An 8,874-nucleotide genomic window follows, 5' to 3' on the forward strand; every position below is an offset into this window, starting at 1 on the left:
AAAAAAAAAAAAAAAAAAAAAAGATAGATGGGTACTTCATAGAGCATAGGCTACAATGGCATCAGCTAATTATGAGACTATCTCAGACATCCAGGTGGAGAGTAATAATAGCCTGAGCTAGTTTATGACCTTGGAGATACACGTGGTTAAGTCTGGGTGTACTTTGAAGTAGACCCAACAGGTTCAGCGATGAGAACACCAGCATAACTCTGGATTCCTGAGTACAGACATAGTGTGCACCTCCTCACAGTCATGTGCTCCCTGCCATGAGAGGACTGTATCTGTTCAAACCATGAGCCGAAACAAACACTTCTTCCATTAGGTTGACTTTGTCAGCTATTTTTTTTGTACAGCAACGAGAGAAACGCTACAGAAAATTGGTACCAAGGTGCTGTGATGTGCTTGACCATGTGGGTCTTGGACTTTCTGGAGGAACTTGAAAGATTTTGGCACAGTGGATTAAAGAAACCATAGAATATGGGCTGGAGAGATGGCTCAGTGGTTAAGAACACTGCCTGCTGTTCCAAAGGTCCTGAGTTCAATTCCCAGCAACCATATGGTGGCTCACAACCATCTGTAGTAAGATCTGGTGCCCTCTTCTGACATGCAGAACACTGTATACATAATGAATAAATAAATCTTTAAAAAAAAAAAGGAAAAAAGAAACCGTAGAATATCATAAGCAGAGACTAAAGGGCCATTCTGGTGAGAGTTTGGACGAAAGACAAAAGAAATAGAATAGAAATCCCAGAGAACTTAAACAACAATGAAGCCCCTAAGAAAGACATATATAGATCTAATCTACATGGGAAGTAGAAAAAGACAAGACCTCCTGAGTAAATTGGGAGCATGGGGACCTTAGAAGAGTGTTGAGAGGAGGGGAGAGGCAGGGAAGGGAGCAGAGAAAAATGTAGAGCTCAATGAAAATAGAATTAATAAGAAAAAAAATCACTGAATGAACTAGATCCGAAAGGAAGGAAGGAAGGAAGGAAAAGAAAGAATGAAAGAAAGGAAGGAAGAAAGAAAGAAGCCAGGCTCATGCAGTTTTGAAGAGGAATAAGACGCTTAATGTGCTAGAGGCCATTTGTTTGAGTCTAGCAAAGAACTTGAATACATTCTGTCCATGTCCTGAAAGTTTTGAGTAAGCTAATAGACTAACTTGTTTGGTATTAGAAATTTCAACAGTGTAACTTTCAGGCTGTGGCACAGTTACTGCTCAGTGTTCTCAGTGCTACAGTGACAGCACAAAGATGGGAGAAAAGAGTGTGAATTTAAAAAGGTAGGCATGGATAAATCAACTGTGATTGTCAAGTGAATTCAAGCTAGTAAAGAGAAACCTATTTCCCTATTCAGTAGGAAAATAGAAAAAGATGCCTTGAGGGTAAGACTCCACCACTGAAGACTCCAACGGTGAAAGTGAAAATTCATTTCAAAAGATGAACCTGAATTGAAAATGCTGCTGATGGGCTTGCCTAGGGAAGCTTTTCCCCCCCAAGGTTCAGCCACCAAGTTGCATAGAGGCAACTATAGCTGTGGTAAAAACAGGCCAGCATACATCTGAGCCTGGCAGCATCATTCCTGGAGCTTGTTTTTTAGATATACAAAATGCAATAGTTACAAAGTCATGAAGACTTACACTTAATATTTCCAAAAGCTGCCAAGGCCAGGCAATGTAAAGCAAGGTCAGATCCTCTACAAGGAACCTGAGGAACCATTGCGTGTGTGAAGCTGTCAGTGAATACTAAATTACAGTGGAGCCTGACATAGTGGTATCACACCTTTAATCCCAGCACTCAGGAAGCAGAGGTAGGCAGATCTCTGAGTGCCAAGACAGCCTGGACTACAGAGTAAGTTCCAGGACAGCCAAAACTACATGGAGAAACCCTGTCTTGAAAAACACTTTGAAAAAAAAATTCTTCCCTGATGGTAGTGGGAGGTTAATTACTAGGAAAAACCCAGTTTATCAGTAGCTACACAACTGAAGAAAATGACATCTCCCCCAACAACAGTTGACTGCTACTTTAAAAAGGTTTTGGGCCTCATGGCCCCTCCCCAATCCATGATGAAAATGGTCACTAGTCCCACCTTCTGCAGGTCTTACACAGATAGACACAATTGCATTTCATGAGTGTGGTGGCTATGTCATGTCCTGCAGATGACTCTTTATTACACATCTTCCTATTCTCTGGGAGTTACATTCATCCCTCCCCCTTTTCTGCGGTCATCTTTGAGCTTTCAAAGAGATGATATAGCTGACCCATTTAGAATGAGCCTTTGAGGACCAGGAATGGAAAAATGTGTTTCGGTGTAGAGTTAACAAGTGGTAGACTTGTGGCGATCATTAGTTTGACTACTTTTGGAATCACCTAACGGACAGAACCTTTGGGCATTCCTTTGGAATGTCTTTGAGAGAGGTTTAACTGAAGAGGAAAGAGCAACCCAAATATGGGTGGCACTGTCCCGTGGACTGGAATCGCAGACTGAAGAATAGGGGAAAAGGAAGAAGCCAGCAAATACCAGCGCTCGTCATTATCTGCTTCCTGACTGCAGAGCAGTATAACCAGTCACGTCACGGTCCTCCTGCCATGCCTTCCTCTCCATTAAGTTCCATATCCCCTCATACCATAAAACAAAATAAATTCTTTCTTCAAAGGGGGGAAATTGCTGCAAGCTTGACTGCATAAAGAGGATCAAGGATGCCTACAAGATTTAGGGCATGAGCAACTGAGACAGGTGGTAACAGTTACTGAAACACATTGTTTGCTTATCAGGCATCAAGGTATAGTTGTAAAGTAGACAATTCCATGTACTAATCTTCAAACTCAAAGAGAGTTAAATATGGAGATAGGATTTTACAAGGGTTGATACTGACAGTATTGGGAAACAGAATAGGATTAGGGTGAGGTACTTAAGCCGTGGGAGATTGGAATGTACCTCTATGCCAAGGCATAGAGACTTGCTGTCTGTAATCTTTTTTTTTTTTTTTTTTGGTTTTTCGAGACAGGGTTTCTCTGCGGCTTTGGAGCCTGTCCTGGAACTAGCTCTTGTAGACCACGCTGGTCTCGAACTCACAGAGATCCGCCTGCCTCTGCCTCCCGAGTGCTGGGATTAAAGGCGTGCGCCACCATCGCCCGGCGCTGTCTGTAATCTTTAGAAAATTATTGAATTTCTATGAGCTTTACTCCAAGGATCATAATTCCTAGTCTCACAGGGCTGCTCATAGCAGCAGGAGTACAGCTCTTCTTCTTAGGAGTATAGCTTTTAGAGCCTTTGCCTAGCATGAGTAAGGCAATTCCCAGCAACACACACAATTCCCTCTCTCTCTCTCTCTCTCTCTCTCTCTCTCTCTCTCTCTCTCTCTCTCTCCCCTAGTATCACATGAAAAAGTGATTTGAAGTACATGAGGCCAGATGCCCATCTTTAATCCCAATATTTAGGAGGCAGAGGCAAGTGCATCTTTGTGAATTTGAGACCAGTGTGGTCTACACATTCTACATATTGAATTCTAGGACAGGGGTTCCTTGTCTCACAAAATAAAATATTAGAGTCATTACCTGCCACATAATTAATTACTCACAAAATTACAACCTTTAAAAATTGCCAAGGCAGTGGTGGCACGTGCCTTTAATTCCACCACTTGGGAGGCAGAGGCAGGAAGATCTTTGAGTTTGAGACCAGCCTGGTCTACAGAGTGAGTTCCAGGACAACCAAGGTAACACAGAGAAACTGTGTCTCAAAATAAACAACAACAAACACCCTGTCATAATAACCTGCACCCTTGGGAAAACTATAGCCAATTAGATGGCTATATACATATAAACATATAGCCTTTTATGTCATTGTATTTTAATTATGCTAATATGTATACACCCTAGATCCTCCTTTTTGGAGGGTGTGTGTGTGTGTGTGTGTGTGTGTGTATGTGTGTATGACATATATGTGTGTGTGTGAATGTGTGTGTGTGGACCAGAGATCAACATCAATTAACTTCCTCCTCGATTGCTTTCCTCCTTAGTTTTTAAGACACGGCTTCTGACCAAAGTTGGGACTCATCCATTTGGCTAGGCTGGCTGGCCAGTGAGCTTCAGGAATCTGCCTATCTCCACCCCTCCAGGGCTGTGGTAACAGATGCCAGCTGCCTACCTGCCATTTCACATGAATGGTGGGGATCAAATTCAGTCAGGAACTTTAGCAACTGAGCCGTCTCCTAAGTTTGTCACCCCCAATTTCTAGAAAAGAAATTCATCATTTTTTCCTCAGAAAAATCCTCTGTTGTCTAATGAATCTTAACTAATATTATGAGCAGTGTCAGAAAGCATCTAAATTTTTGGTTCTCCTACTCTAGGATAAACATAATCAGGCTCTTGGCAATAGTCATTCCATTCATATTTGGAAAGCATCTTAGATTGAGATTAGCTTATGGTATATGGTGCTATTTCAGGAAAACCAGTAGAGCAGCTTCTCTAAGGTCCCAAATTGGCCAAGGGATGACCTGCATACATTATTAGGGTTTTGTTTTTTTTTCTTTTAATGATTTGATCTGAAAGGTATTGTCTGTGTTATTGTTGTCTGAAGTAATGGGTGGAAGTATTGCACTCTGTAAACAACAGGACACGGTCCTTAGAAAAAGAAAATAAATAAGCTAATACTTCCTTGGTGCAGGAAGGAATCATTTTTGGTAATGCAGTACTCTCATTCCTATATCTGAATGACATTTGAAAAATTACTAGCTCCAGGTGGTGGTGGTATACATCTTCTCTTCATCTACCCCTTACTTCTCCATTATCATTTCTTCTTTGATTGTTGAGACAAAGTCTCACTGTGTACACCTGTATCATAGAGATTCACTTGCCTTTGAGATTCTGCCTGCTGGGATTAATGGAGTTAGCTACCTGATTTTTCTTTCTTCTTTCTTTTTTTTTTTTTTTTGTTGTTTCTCGAGACAGGGTTTCCCTGTGTAACAGTCCTAGCTGTCCTGGAACTAGCTCTTGTAGACCAGGCTGGCCTCAAACTCACAGGAATTCACCCCTCTGCCTCCCACATGCTGGGATTAAAGGCATGTGCCACCACCCGGCCACTACCTGATTTTCTTATGTTGTTTGTTTGTTTGTCTGTTTTTGAGACTAAGTCTTCCTATAGAGCCCAGACTGGCCACAAACTTTTAGCAATCATTCTACCTCTGTCTCTTAATGTAGAGATTATAGCCATGTGCCACCACAACTGAAAAAGGGTATTTTCTAATAAAGTTGGGAAAGATTTCTCTATGGGTCCTAATTTCTCTAGTTTGTGTTGCCTTGTGGATAAATTTCGCCTTTGGGTAAATGAATGAATTTGTTTGCACTTAATAAACCAACCACAAATCGTTTTACCATTGTTTGGACAAGTGTCTTTGTAACCTCAGATGGCTCCAGATTCTCAGACTGAGGAAGCTACCTTCTGAGTTCCACATATTTGCTGTGGTACATGCATCCAAGTGCACACATATTCATTTGTGCACACGCATGAGCACACACACCGAATAAAGGTAATTCAAGAAGAAATCACATTAGACTTTCCTCAGCCTCAATATTTTTTTTATCCTGGAAATTCAGAAGGCCTCAATATTTTTTAATCTATGTTTTGTCTGCCTAACCTCTCTGCTTATCTAATCCATGTGTTTCAAAACTGCTATTTTTCAAGTCATTCCAAACTTAGTATTTAAAACCTGGAATCTGGGGCCTGGGAGATAGCTCAGAGGTGAAAAGCACTGGCTGCTCTTCCAGAGGTCCTGAGTTCAATTCCCAGCAACCACATTGTGGCTCACAACCAATCTTATGCCCTCTTCTGGCACACAGGTAGAACACTGTATGCATAATAAATAAATCTTAAGAAAAGAAATAAAAAAAAACCTAGAACGTGAATCATCCTTGTACCTCCCATTTGCTAGTGTGGGGTCAATTGTAAACCTGTGGACCAATAGACATTTATTGACTTCTTTAGTGGATCTTGTCAACATTAAATAAACATTGGTATCTCTTTTGCTAATTCTTCTAGGTCTCCATAAAAACTTGAAGACTGGAAGAAAGAGAAGAAAGAGGAGGGGGAGGCTGAACGTCCATTTCTTCTGCGCCACTCCTTATCTGGGACTTCTCTGAGGCACGTGCCCGTCTCACCTCCCGCATCTGCAGCTTTTAATGCTGAATTACAAGTTAAGGTTGAGACAGAAATCAAAACAGACGGGCTACAAAGCCCATAGTGTAGCGTGCTTGTCACTGCATGAAGAACTGCAGCTTGGAGTTAGCTGCCACAGCCCAGAAGCAGCAGTGTTGGGTGTGTCCCAAGAACACCAAAGCTTTCAGAAATGAAAAAGCTTGTCTTCTGTCTTTTACTTATTTTTGTTTTTTTGTTCTTCTGGTATCTTCTTTTGGAAACAATACCATGATTTAAAAGTCATAATAGGGCTCTGGACAGCTCAGTACCACAGTATTTGCCTTGCAAACACAAGGGACTGTGCTCAATTCTCAGCACCAAACAGCTACAACAGGCACAATCACCCTTTCCAACTCCAGCAACCAAATGTCGCCTCTTCCAGTCATGTTTCAAGATGGCAGAGATCAAATTTCTCTATACCCTCAGTCAATATCAGAAGAGTGATAATGGAAAGCTTATGGTCTTCTTGTCTAGAATTTTCTATGAATTGCTTCACATTTTGCTTTTATGAACAGCTAATTTTGAGCTGGCTGGCTCAGTGGGTCAACATTTCTTAGCTTCGTGGCATGAGCTTGATCCTAGGACCCACATGGTGGAAGAAAAACCAATTCTTGCAAGTTTTCCTTTGTCCTACATATGTACATGTATGTATGTGCATTCACATACTAAATGTAAAAAAATAGGGAGTTTAACATGCTTAGAAGTGTGAGTAACATTGCTGCTGAAACACTAGAATTTCCATTTTAAAGAGTTTTAAAGGGCAAAAAAAATACTAAAATCACCACTTTGTCTCTCTGTGTTCCTAAATAAAATAAAATAAAGTGCTGTAGTAGTTATCAATTGGCATATTCCTTTATACAACACAAATTGTGTGTGGGCACATTACTTTCAAGGCATATGAGAGCTGTGAACCTTTGTAACTTTGTACAGAAATATATGTGGGGAGAGGATCAGACACACAGGAATGTGGTGGGGAAGTCGATATTCGGAGGATGATTTTTCTTTGAGGTACTGGGAATTGACTAAAATAAGCCCCTTCCCTTTAGTCACCATTTTTATTTGGGAGTTTTGTTTTTTGAAACAAGGTCTCTTTTCATAGCCCTTGAAGTCCTGGAACTGAACAGTAAACCATACTGACCTTGAACCCATAGAGATCTACCAGCCTCTGCCTCCCAAGTACTGGGATTAAAGGTGTGCACCCAGGGAAAATTTTTCTAGTTTTTTTTGTTTTTTTTTTTTTAAGACAAAGTTTTCCGGGCTGAAGAGATGGCTCAATGGTTAAGAGCATTGCCTGCTCTTCCAAAGGTCCTGAGTTCAACTCCCAGCAACCACATGGTGGCTCACAACCATCTGTAATGAGGTCTGGCGCCCTCTTCTGGCCTGCAGGCATACAGACAGAACATTGTATACATAATAAATAAATAAATTTTTTTTTTTTAAAAAAGACAGTTTTCCTGTGTAGCCCATGCTGATCAGAATTTGAGGACTTCCTGCCATGGTGTCCAGTGTTCTGGGCTTACATCACTATGCCTGGCTCTGTTCAGCTAACTATTAAAGGCACTGTCATGTAGCAGTTAGCACCATAGGGTTCAAAGCAGGAAACCCCACGAATTAAGTATGTTACCTTACACTATTTACTATCTTGTGAGCCTGATACCACATCTGAATACAAAACAAGAATTACTATTTTCTTCATTTGATTATAACAGATGACTAAATATAAAGGATTCAAAGCACAAAGTTTTGTTTTAGGCCTAAATATGTACAAAGATGGCCACTTAGTCTGTTTTAAATGACTGGCCCTTAGATCAGTCTCAAGCAGTATTCATTTGTAAAATTGTTGGAAAGGTCACTATGCTCTTACAGGCCTGTATATTAGTTAATTTAACAAGTCAGTCATCAATATGTCAGGCGTGATGCTAGCTATTTAGGTTAAGATGAATAAAATTATTTCAGCCGTTGACATGCTCATAGACTCATAATAATAGACACATTTTAAGCCATGAATCACACAATAATATGTTAAGTATTAATACCATAGTAGATGATGACCTGAATGTTGGGAAACAAGATAGGACTCTGACTCAGAGTAGGAAGCAGACAAGATTGTCAACGAGGACTTCTAAGAGTTGTGAATGGCCCGAGCTGAGTATTTGTGAAAGAATAATGTTCTGGAAAGAATTTGAATGTGTGTAATGATAAGAATATGGATTAGTGGCTGGAGAGATGACTCAGCATTAAGAACATTGGTTGCCCTTCCAGAAGACTAAGGTGTGATTCCCAGCACCCACATGTCTTAGTAACTTTTGTTTTGCTGTGGAAAAACATGACCAAGGCAATTTACAAAACAGAGCATTTAACTTGGGGTTCACAGTTCCAGAGGGTATTAGAGTCTGTGCCCGTCATGAAGAGGAGCGTGGCAGCAGGAATGCTGCTAGAGCAGTAGCTGAGAGTTCACATCAGATCCACAAGCTAGAGGCAGTGATTCAATTTGTATGGCATTGACTTTTGAAACCTCAAAGTCCACACCTCCTCCAACAAGGCCATACCTAATCCTTCCCAAACAGCTTCAAACTTCTAAGCATTAAAAAATAAACCGGGCGGTGGTGGCGCACGCCTGTAATCCCAGCACTCGGGAGGCAGAGGCAGGCGGATCTCTGTGAGTTCGAGGCCAGCCTGGTCTAC

General features: G+C 41.0%; 1 long non-coding RNA gene across 1 annotated transcript in view; it reads left to right on the top strand.

Annotated features, from left to right (window-relative positions):
* The window catches only part of LOC113455489, a 10,017-nt gene extending 2,992 nt beyond the window's left edge, over positions 1 to 7,025 (top strand). Inside the window, exon 2 of the long non-coding RNA XR_003376589.1 lies at positions 6,034 to 7,025. This is a non-coding gene — a long non-coding RNA (uncharacterized LOC113455489). The remainder of the gene's footprint in view (positions 1 to 6,033) is intronic.
* The last annotated feature ends 1,849 nt before the right edge of the window (positions 7,026 to 8,874 follow it).

This window comes from Microtus ochrogaster, unplaced genomic scaffold (assembly GCF_000317375.1).
Source record: "Microtus ochrogaster isolate Prairie Vole_2 unplaced genomic scaffold, MicOch1.0 UNK49, whole genome shotgun sequence".
Lineage (NCBI taxonomy): Eukaryota > Metazoa > Chordata > Mammalia > Rodentia > Cricetidae > Microtus > Microtus ochrogaster.